This window comes from Carica papaya, chromosome 3 (assembly GCF_054855325.1).
Source record: "Carica papaya isolate Zhongbai chromosome 3, ASM5485532v1, whole genome shotgun sequence".
Classification (NCBI taxonomy): domain Eukaryota; kingdom Viridiplantae; phylum Streptophyta; class Magnoliopsida; order Brassicales; family Caricaceae; genus Carica; species Carica papaya.
In genome coordinates, this window is record NC_142311.1 from 24,495,000 (window position 1) to 24,505,576 (window position 10,577).

The 10,577-nt window shown below is 35.7% G+C and overlaps 1 pseudogene; it reads right to left on the reverse strand.

The window, feature by feature from the left end:
- Positions 1-189: 189 nt before the first annotated feature.
- LOC148267360 (uncharacterized) lies at positions 190-9,848 on the reverse strand (annotated as a pseudogene).
- Positions 9,849-10,577: the final 729 nt, after the last annotated feature.

The following is a 10,577-nucleotide window of genomic DNA, read 5'->3' on the forward strand; positions in this document are numbered from 1 at the left end:
AAAAATCACTCTTACCCTTCCTCGGATCTCAAATGGTGTGATTGGGTTATAGTATGAACGTTTCTTCTTCACCTATAGTTGTATACATTAACACAAACACGCCATTATTATCTGACATTGATCTAGAATGTCGAGGCCATTCTAATTTCATATTTACAAAATAAAGTATATTTACCGATCAAAGTACCTTTAGATCAACGTCGCAGCACCAGTGGGTGGAGAATCATGTAACTCTTCTTGTAATATCCCAGATACCTGATAGGGTATAAGGGTGCCTGATAACAGAAACAATTACAAGTACAAATAATAGAATATATATATGTAGCAAAAAATATAATCCCTTACAATAAAATGGATTTAATATTTTACGACCAAGGCCAAGAAAAATGGCCATCAAATATATACATCAGAGTTATAAAGGGTCACTTCCTTAATTACAAAATAATTGCTCATTGGGGTGTAGACAAAATAAGTACTCGTAATCAACCAAATGATCTAAGAGGGGATCCAGACAAGCTTCAAGGGGCAACACTGCGAGCGAATCATCACTTCCATTATCTAGAGGGGTAATGGATTGGGGTGAGTTCCATATAACTCAGTAAGGGAGATAATATTTAAACCACACTATTAACATTTAAAAAGTGAGTAACTTGATAATAAACATCCTTACCCAATGAGTGACTTACCTTGGAGATCTGTCGCGGTGTGAGCTTAATTTTTAAATTGAAGAGATACCTTTATCTTTCTTAAGAAAACCATTTAAGCCTTGACAAACAAATCATGTTTTTAGATTAAAACTAGTCGAACCAACTATGAGCTTAACAAGATCAAGATATAAATAGAAAAGAACATGTCATACCAATTTATTGTGAGGCATCAACAAATATCCTAGACATGTTATCAGATGGTTTTGTTTACGTCTTTTACTGATCATCACGTGAAACTGTTCCGATATATATCTATTGAGGGCAAACGGGATCCCTAACAACCACTGTGAATGACAATCATATTTATTTTCTTCCATTTCATTTTCATATGGGGTAGGTAAACTATGAACACAACTGTACTTCACCACTATGGCCCCTGCATATAAGGTAACCAATGACCACAGTCGTGCTTCACCATTGTAGCCCCTACATATTGCATCGTGAATCCACTCTTATCAGAGGGAATGCCAACCTCATTCATAGGGCACTAGGGGCACACAAGAACTCTTTCTAAGGAACTCGACAAAATAGCCTCGTAACTTCGGGAGAAGGGGTGCCTCCTCACAAAGGGGGTTGCAATGACTAGGTTCACCAACATTTTCATACTAAGATTGAGAAGGAGATAGAAACCCCTCAGAGATAACAATCAAAGGGATTTTCCTTTCTTTTTTCGTCCTTACATGTATCGTTCATAACAGTCACAATTTTAGGACCAGATGGGGGTTTCACCATATGTCTTGGCACAAGGCCCATCATACCCGAATTTGACCATCGAGTCATATTCTTGAGCCAAGGCCCAATAGTATGACCCTCTCCACCATTATCAAAGGAAAGGTAAAGGGTCAATCTGCACATACATTCAAGTCATCATATTGTAAATCAATCATGCATATTATCACATGCTTCATATTTCAAGTAAAATATCAATCAATCTCATGTATTAAGATCATTCAAATTAATTTATTGAGAAAATGCACTTATAGCATAAGAGAAAATACTTAATAGATCCCTTACTAAAACCTTGAGAGTAACTTGACTTTTTGGAGGAGAAGGGGAAAGATACTTGTGTCTAGAACTCCTTTGAAGATTTCTACTTTCTTTCTTCTTCTCTTTCTCTTTCTAAGTTCTCTAAAAAGTGGAAGAAGGGAGAAGAAATGAGGAGACAAGGACTCCTTAAATAGGCTTGTGATGTGTTCTGGATGCTCGCTATGTGGCAACCATCCAAGGTGGACACGTGGCGGGTGGGTGGAAGAATGCTGCTGGCGAATGGGAGAAGACCACGTCAGGGGTATCCATGAACTGACAAGGCACAGGGCATGCATGCACAAGATGCAAGAGCAAACACTTGCATACATGCCAGAGTGCACAATGCACAGCGTGCGCGTAGGTGCCGACTGATAGTATCGGCTAATAGTGTGTAAAAATGACATCCTTATTGCCAAATTTTGAGCTATCAAACTTAATGAAATGCTATTAAATCAGAACTATTTTCTACATTTTATTGCAAGATAGGAGATAAAGATGAGATACGAAAAAAAAAACATGAAAAGAAAAAGAGTTCGTGAAACAAGTTGTCAGAGAAGGAACAAACCTCGGGCAAGACTTGGATCTAGCAGATAGCAATAGGTTTTGTTCCCAAAAAAAAAGAATCGAGCAAAGCTAAAACAGTATATAAGTTCACAGGCCCTGTGCATAACCGAAATAAGCCTTGCCCAAGGCTTGTGTCGCGCACAGCAACCAACTTGAAGAAAAAGGTGCACTTTTTGAATATGAAAGAGATTTTATTCCAGTCGAGATCTGAGGACTGAAAATCAAGGGAAGATTATTTTGAAAAGTCAAGGATGAGCCAAAATCATTAGAATGATCCTAATCAAAGAAAAAAGAGAAACCCTAGCTTTTTAGGTTATAAAAATCGGGGCTGCTAAGATGAAAAAGGATCTCTCTTCCTCTCGCTGCTACTCATAGCACCATCCACTATCGCCGCATCTTCCCTTTATCTTCCCTCTTTTCTTTATTCTTAATAAACTCATTTCCACCATGAGTGATTGATTTGCTTTCTTTTCTTAGTTGACAAATTTAACAAACTCAGTGACATATTGTTAGATCAAATCGAGTAATCTAAGTTTTGTTTGAATCTTTGTATTTATTTACTTTCTACACCTACATATTTTGTTATTTTTTAATAGATTTGAATAGAGCCTGTCAAATGCAAGGTGGAGCAACAAGTAGCTAGCTGAACCACTCAAATATGTTATTATTTGAGCAGTTCTAGCACATAGTGGCGATCAGTGTTGCACTGAGAAGGTAAGTAATCTGGTTGACTAGTTCACGCGGATGAATCCGAAAAATTGATTCAAGTTCTTCTAACTCTCAAGGTCGTTGGCAAATTAAATCATATGGACGTTCCTATAACTATTTGTTCAGTGAAAATCCAGCTAAAGAACATTTTTTTGTTGGCAAAACATTTCTGATAACTATAACTAGTTTTTTATATTTTTTAATGAAACTAATCTTTGCATCTATGATCAAATACATAACCAGAGTTTAGCTATTTTGTTAACTAGGAATATTTCTTATAATTGATCTATTTTCTAACTTACAGACATAAGTTTTATTATGTTCTATTCTTATTTTATATTTTACACTTTATGATTAATATTAAAACCTATAAAAATCTCATTGTTATTTTTAATTCGTTGGTTAAGAAAGAAATTTAGTTTCTAATTCCATATGGATTCGATTTTGCTTACCACTACTACAGATTTGTTTTATTAGTTAATCAGGATTTTCTTTTTGGTGGATTCAACACCCATCAAATTTTGGCACTGTTGCCAAGGAGTTGAGATTAACTGATCATTTTTCTTTTTATGACCAGGTCTGATCATGGAGAACCTATTCTACACGATCTAGAATCAAGAAAATCGCCAAGAGCCTAAGAAAACAAACCAAGCTGAAGAGGAAAACATGTCAACAGAATACAATTTTTACAAAAAAGCACAACCGTTGAAACAAAAGGAGAAACATAGCAGATGGCCGACAAATGCACTTTGAGGGAGCTAGCAACACTGCTTATAAACTTGCAACCCCTTTACATCACTTGTTCAAATTTGAGCATAGATTTTGAGTTAAAATCTGGCTTAATCCACTTGTTGTCCAAGTTTAGAGGGTTTGGGAATGAGAACACACATAAGCACCTCAAAGAATTCCATATTGTGTGCTCAAGCATGGAGCCACAAAGAGTCTCTGAAGAATAAATAAAATTGAGAGTGTTCCTTTTTTTAAATGATGCAGCTAAAGATTGATTGTTTTATTTAACCCCTAATTCGATTACTACTTGGACAAATATGATAAAAATGTTTCTAAATAGATTTTTTTCACCTCCAGAGCTACTAGAATAAGGAAGGAAATATATGGGAAAAAATAAAAGGATTCAAAGAGTCTCCATGATTATTGGGAAAGGTTTAAGTAGTTGTGTGCAAGCTACCCACGACATGACATATTAAAATAGTCCCTCATTCATTATTTTCATGAATGACTCTCGCCCATAGAGAGAAGAATGTTTGATGCAACTAGTGGCAGTACCATTGTAAATAAAACACTCCACCAAGCTAGAGAATTGATAGCAATCATGCGGCCACTTTGTAGTAATTTAGGAACACGAGAGACACCGCAAGAAGGATGAATGTTTCCCAGTGCATCCCACCTCCAAGTCAAGTAACCAAGGGAATTAATTTATTCATTCATTATCTCTTTTATTTCATTACTCATTCTTTGTATCACATTGGGGACAATGTATAGTTTAAATGTGGGAGGCATTCTGAATCTTAGGTAGGTAGTTTTTTTTAGTGTCTCATTTTAGGTATTTAGACCTTGCCTAATTTTTGCCACACCACACATACACCACCAAAAAATTTCTGCTCCAATCTTCACAACTATCTCTATTATTTTTAAACAACTCAAATGGGATATTTCAAAAATTGAATTGCACTTATAACCATCTCCTAAGAATTGCAGCTTGTTTTTCATCTTTTCACACCTTGAAAAATTACATTTGATCGTGTATTTAAAGTATGACTTGTTTGGGGATTGCCCATTCAAAAAAATTAATTTTCTCTTATTTTTGAGTGAATGTCAATATTTAAAAACAACTCTATTACAACTTGATGCAGAACCCCAAGACCCTTGCTTGAACCTTAGAACTCTTCAATCGGTTTAGAACGAAATTTAGATCACAAGTAAAAAAAGGAATCAAATTTGTTCAATCACCCAAATGGTAGAAGTTAAAGAGAAACCAAGAAAGATAAATGATATCCCTTGAACCCAATCCAAATAAGCACCAAGAACAATTGAAATAGGAAATCAAAATTGAAATATGAGTGATAACAATTGTATTCCAAATCAACACCTTGTGCATAAAGTGAAAAGAAAGCCAAAATGCTCTCAACTCAATTCTGAAATGTTTGATTACAACTCTTGATGTCCACAAAGAAGAGTTCCTTCGGTATTTATAGCCAAAGAAATCAATGATAAGTTACAATACAATAACTACAATTGTAACTCCCACAATAACTAGGTTAATTATGTGGTAATTACAATTGTAACTCCAACAATAACTAGACTAATTATAGGCATGTAATTGTTATGTAACTCCTTGTAACTTCAATCTTCTTAACCAACACCACTAATTGTTTGTGGCACCATATAGTTATGGGCTCATTCTTGTAATAACAATAAGACAAAACTTAAGCCCAAAATGAGTTATACTTAACTATATGGGCTTAATTAACTCAAACTAAAATAAAACAATCCAAAATACTTAAAACAACTCAACTAATCCAGCCCATACACAAGGCTTATTCATCCATTATCAATAAGACTCAAACAAGCCCAAATTATACCAAATCACTTAAATCTAATTAAAGTTACGAATTTGGGCTGTTCAAAAAGCTCATATTTGAACTTTCCATAATTGGCCAGCCCATCATCCACATGTTTTTGAGTAAAAACGTGGAGCAACTCTTTAAGCTTCTTTGAATTTGATCTTGTTACTGGTCCGCTGAAACTTTCCAGGTTTGGAACTATATTTTTATTTACATTATTTAAAATTTGCTCCAACTCACGTTCTGATGTTCTTTGAGTATCTTGAGTGTTTTTAGCCTTGTTTGCATCATTCCCCCTTCCCTCAAAAGGATTCGTCCTCGAATCAATTCCTGCATCAATTTCAAAAGGGGATAAATCAGATATGTTAAATGTAGCCGAAACACTATACTCACTTGGTAGGACCACTTTGTAGGCATTTTCATTGATTTTGGCTATGATTTAAAATGGATCATCCCCATGAGCATCCAACTTAGATTTCCGTTTTGATGGAAATTGTTCCTTGCGCATATGTTTCCACACCCAATCTCCAGGTTCAAATGAAATCTTGCGCCTTCCTTTATTGACATGGGATGCTACTTGTTCATTTTTTTTTTCAATGTTCTGCCTCGCTTTTTCATGAATTGTTTTAACCATTTTTGCTTTCTTATGTCCATCCAAATTAGAAATGTCACTTATAGGAATCGACAACAAATAAAGTGGAGTTAAGGGATAAAAACTATACACAATTTCAAAAGGAGAAAACCCAGTAGAAGAATGTATACTCCGATTATAAGCAAATTCAACAAATGGTAGCATATCTTCCTAAGTTTTAACATTCCTTCCAATTAAAGCACGTAATAATGTACCAAGTGTTCTATTTACTACTTCAATTTGACCATCCGTTTGTGGATGTGAAGTAGTAGAAAATAAAAGTTTGATCCCAAGTTTGGACAACAAAACTTGCCAAAGGTGGCTTAAAAACTTAACATCCCTATCGGACACAATGGCTTTAGGAATACCATGCATTCTAATAACTTTGCAGAAAAACAATTCCGCTATGTGTGTGGCATCATCTATTTTGTGACATGGTATAAAGTGTGCCATTTTGGAAAAATGATCAATAACAATAAATATTGAGTCTCGGCCTTTTCTAGTCCTAGGCAAACCCAACAAAAAGTCCATAGAAATATCAACCCAAGGTTGTGTAGGAATGGGTAATGGCATATATAATCTATGTGGTTGAACTCTAGACTTAGCTTACCTACATGAGATGCACTGCGCACAAATTTTCTCAACATGTTTGCGCATATTAGGCCAAAAGAAATGTTCATGTAAAATGCTCAAAGTTTTGCTAATCCCAAAATGTCCCATTAAACCACCACTATGTGCTTCACGAACAAGCAACTCCCTAATAGAACTATTAGGCACACATAATTTTTCCTTTTTAAATAGAAAACCATCATGCCTATAAAAGTCTTGAAATACCTCATGTTCACAAGCCGCATAAACATTTGAAAAATCACTATCATGCACATACAATTCTTTGAAATGCTCAAATCCCAACAATTTTGTAGAAATAGTAGAGATAAGACTGTACCTTCTTGAAAGCGCATCAGCTACCACATTTTCTTTTCCTTCCTTATATTGGATCACATATGGGAAGAACTTTATGAATTCTACCCATTTTGCTTGTCATTTATTAAGCTTGCCTTGCCCTTTCAAATGCCTCAAAGATTCATGATCGGTGTGAATCACAAATTTTTTTGGATACAAATAATGTTGCCATGTCTCTAATGCTCTTACCAAAGCATAAAACTCTTTGTCATAGGTGGAATAATTCAATTGTGCACCATTGAGCTTCTCACTGAAGTAAGCAATGGGTCTTTTATCCTGCATCAATTTCAAAAGTTGAATCAAAATTAGGCAATCTTAATAAAGGCGCATTACATAACTTTTCTTTCAGTAAGGAAAACGAATGTTCTTGTTCTTTTCCCCAAACAAACCCCTTATCTTTTTTCATAATTTCAGTTAAAGGGGCAGCAACGACACTAAAATCTTTTACAAATCTCCTATAGAAACTTGTCAAACCATGAAAACTACGCACCTCACTTACACTTTTAGGTGTCAGCCACTCTTGAATAGCCTTTACATTTTCACTATCTACCTCGATTCCTTTTGCACTCACGACATATCCTAAGAAAATGATGGGATCGATGCAAAATGTACATTTCTTCATTTTAGCATATAGTTGAAATTTGTGCAATGTGTCAAACACTTGCCTCAAATGCATGACATGCTCATCAATAGATTTGCTATACACAAGAATGTCATCGAAGTAGACAACTACAAATTTTTCAATAAATTCACGTAAAACATGGTTCATTAAATGCATGAAAGTACTTAATGCATTAGTTAAGCCAAATGGCATAACCAACCACTCATATAACCCTTGTTTTTTTTTAAAAAAGTAGTTTTCCATTCATCTCCTGATTTCATTCTTATTTGGTGATAACCACTTTTAAGATCAATTTTAGAAAATAACAAGCACCATGCAACTCATCTAACATATCATCAAGTCGAGGTATTAGGTGTCGATATTTTACCGTTATTTTGTTGTCGGCTCTACAATCAACACACATACGCCAACTACCATCTTTTTTGGGTACTAATAAGATGGGCATTGCGCATGGACTTAAACTTTCTCGAATGTGCCCCTTTTGTAAGAGCTCCTCCACTTACCTTTGAAGCTCTTTGGTCTCCTTGGGATTGTTCCTATAGGCTGGTCTATTTGGTATGGCAGCCCCGGGAATGAAATCAATTTGATGCTCAATCCCTCTCAAAGGTGGTAAACCTTAAGGTAGATCATGGGGAAAAACATCGCTAAATTCCTGCAAAACTTCAACCACAACACTTGGCAAAGAAGGGTCAAGTTCGTTAGTTGAGAAACAAGCTTCCTTGTACATGAGTACAATGGCTTGTTAGAAAATAAAGCTTTCCTCACATCTCTCATTTTAGCATAAAAGCTTTCTTTCCCTCATTCCTTTCTATGGTCGAATGCATCTCTCTTTCTTTTTCCTTTTGATCTTTATTTTTCCACTCTAATTTTCTCTCACTCTCTTTTCTTTTCTCTTTTTCTTTTTCGTTTCTTTTTCTCTCGGTCTCTCTTTATGCGAATTTATCATTGGACTTTTCAAGTTGCATTTGGTCTTCAAAAACTTGTTTAGGGGTTAAAGGAAGAAGAGTATACTTTTTTCCCTCTTTTCCTACCATGTACCTATTGAGATACCCATCATGCATCACTCTCCTATCCCATTGCCATGGTCTACCCAGCAAAATATGACTAGCTTGCATAGGAACTACATCACATATCACCTCATCACTATACTTCCCAATAGTAAAAGGCACCCTCACTTGCTTATTAACTCTCACCTCCCCGCTATTGTTAAGCCATTGCAGCTTATAAGGTTTAGGATGTTTTGTAGTTTCCAAACCCAGTTTATCAACAAATAAGGTACTAGCCACATTTACACAACTACCCCCATCAATAATCATGCTACACAATTTTCCATTCACTAGACATCTAGAATAAAAAATGTTCTCTCTTTGCAACTTAACCCCTTCATCATCATTCCTTACTTGCATATTCAAAGCACGTCTAGAAACCAACAATCTACCTTCCATAGGCGTTTCCCCATCACTACAATCCTCCACATCATTCTCATCATCCGTTTCAACACCATCACCACGCATCACCATTACCCTTTTATTTGGGCATTGAGATGCAATATGACCAAAATTCAAGCATCTAAAACACTTGATATCTCTATTCCTAGGAGTTTCGAAGTTAGAAATACCTTTGTTTTTATTATCATTAGTATCTTTTTGCTTGGTTTTGTCATCTCTTTTGAATTGGACAGCCTTGTTATCTCCCCTCCAATTCGGTCTCCAATTGGAATTTTGGGCCGAGTAAGTATTGGCTTACCTTGTGTTCCCCTTTCTCTTTAATTGTCTTTCAATCTTTATAGCCATGTGCACCATATCATCAATCTCCACATAATGTTGAAGCTCTACAATGTTGGCTATGTCTTTGTTAAGGCCATTTAAGAACCTTGCCATAATAGCTTCCCTATCCTCTTTAACATTAACCCTTATCATGGCTATCTCCATCTCTTTGTAGTAGTCTTCTACACTCTTGTTCCCTTGTATAAGGCCTTATAATTTTTTATGTAAGTCCCTATAGTAGTGAGTAGGAACAAAGCACCTTCTCATGATAGCCTTCATTTCGGCCCAAGTGGAAATAGATCTCTCTCTTTTTATCCTTTTACTTGTGATGAGTTGATCCCACCACACAATGACATACTCTCCAAACTCCACAACCGCAAGCTTTATCTTTTTCTCCTCTAAATAATTGTGGCATTCAAAAATAAGCTCCACCTTGCGCTCCCATTCAAGATAAGCATTCGGATCATTCTTGCCTATAAACGATGGGATTTTCATTTTGATGCTCCCAATGTTTTTATCTCGTTTCGACCCCTACCATAATTTCAACTTTCATTGACCAAAGTAGCTTGGTTATCAAATTCTTCCTCCAGTTCCTCATTAAAAGGTGGTGTTGGAAGTCTTCTTGCCGCTGGATTAGTTTGGGAAGCTTCCCCTCTCATGGAATTTAACTCACGCTGTTGTTTCTCTAGTTTCTCATTCATGTTGCCAATAGCTAGTTGAATCCTCTCAAATTGTTGTTGCATTGCTTTGAGGATGAATTCTTGATCTTTTGATGTTCTTTCACTCCCTTGTGGCTCCATCTTCAAATCTAAAATTTTAATGACAAAAAAAATAGATTGGAACCTCAAAAATCACTCCCTCACGTGTTTACTCTCGTAATATGGGCACTCGTGTTTTACTCAATTTTGGCTTTTACCCTCTTTTGAGCTCACACTCTCTTTACTTTTTAACACTCAAGCAATATTTTATAACTTTATACAAAATGGCCAATTCAAACAACAATTAATT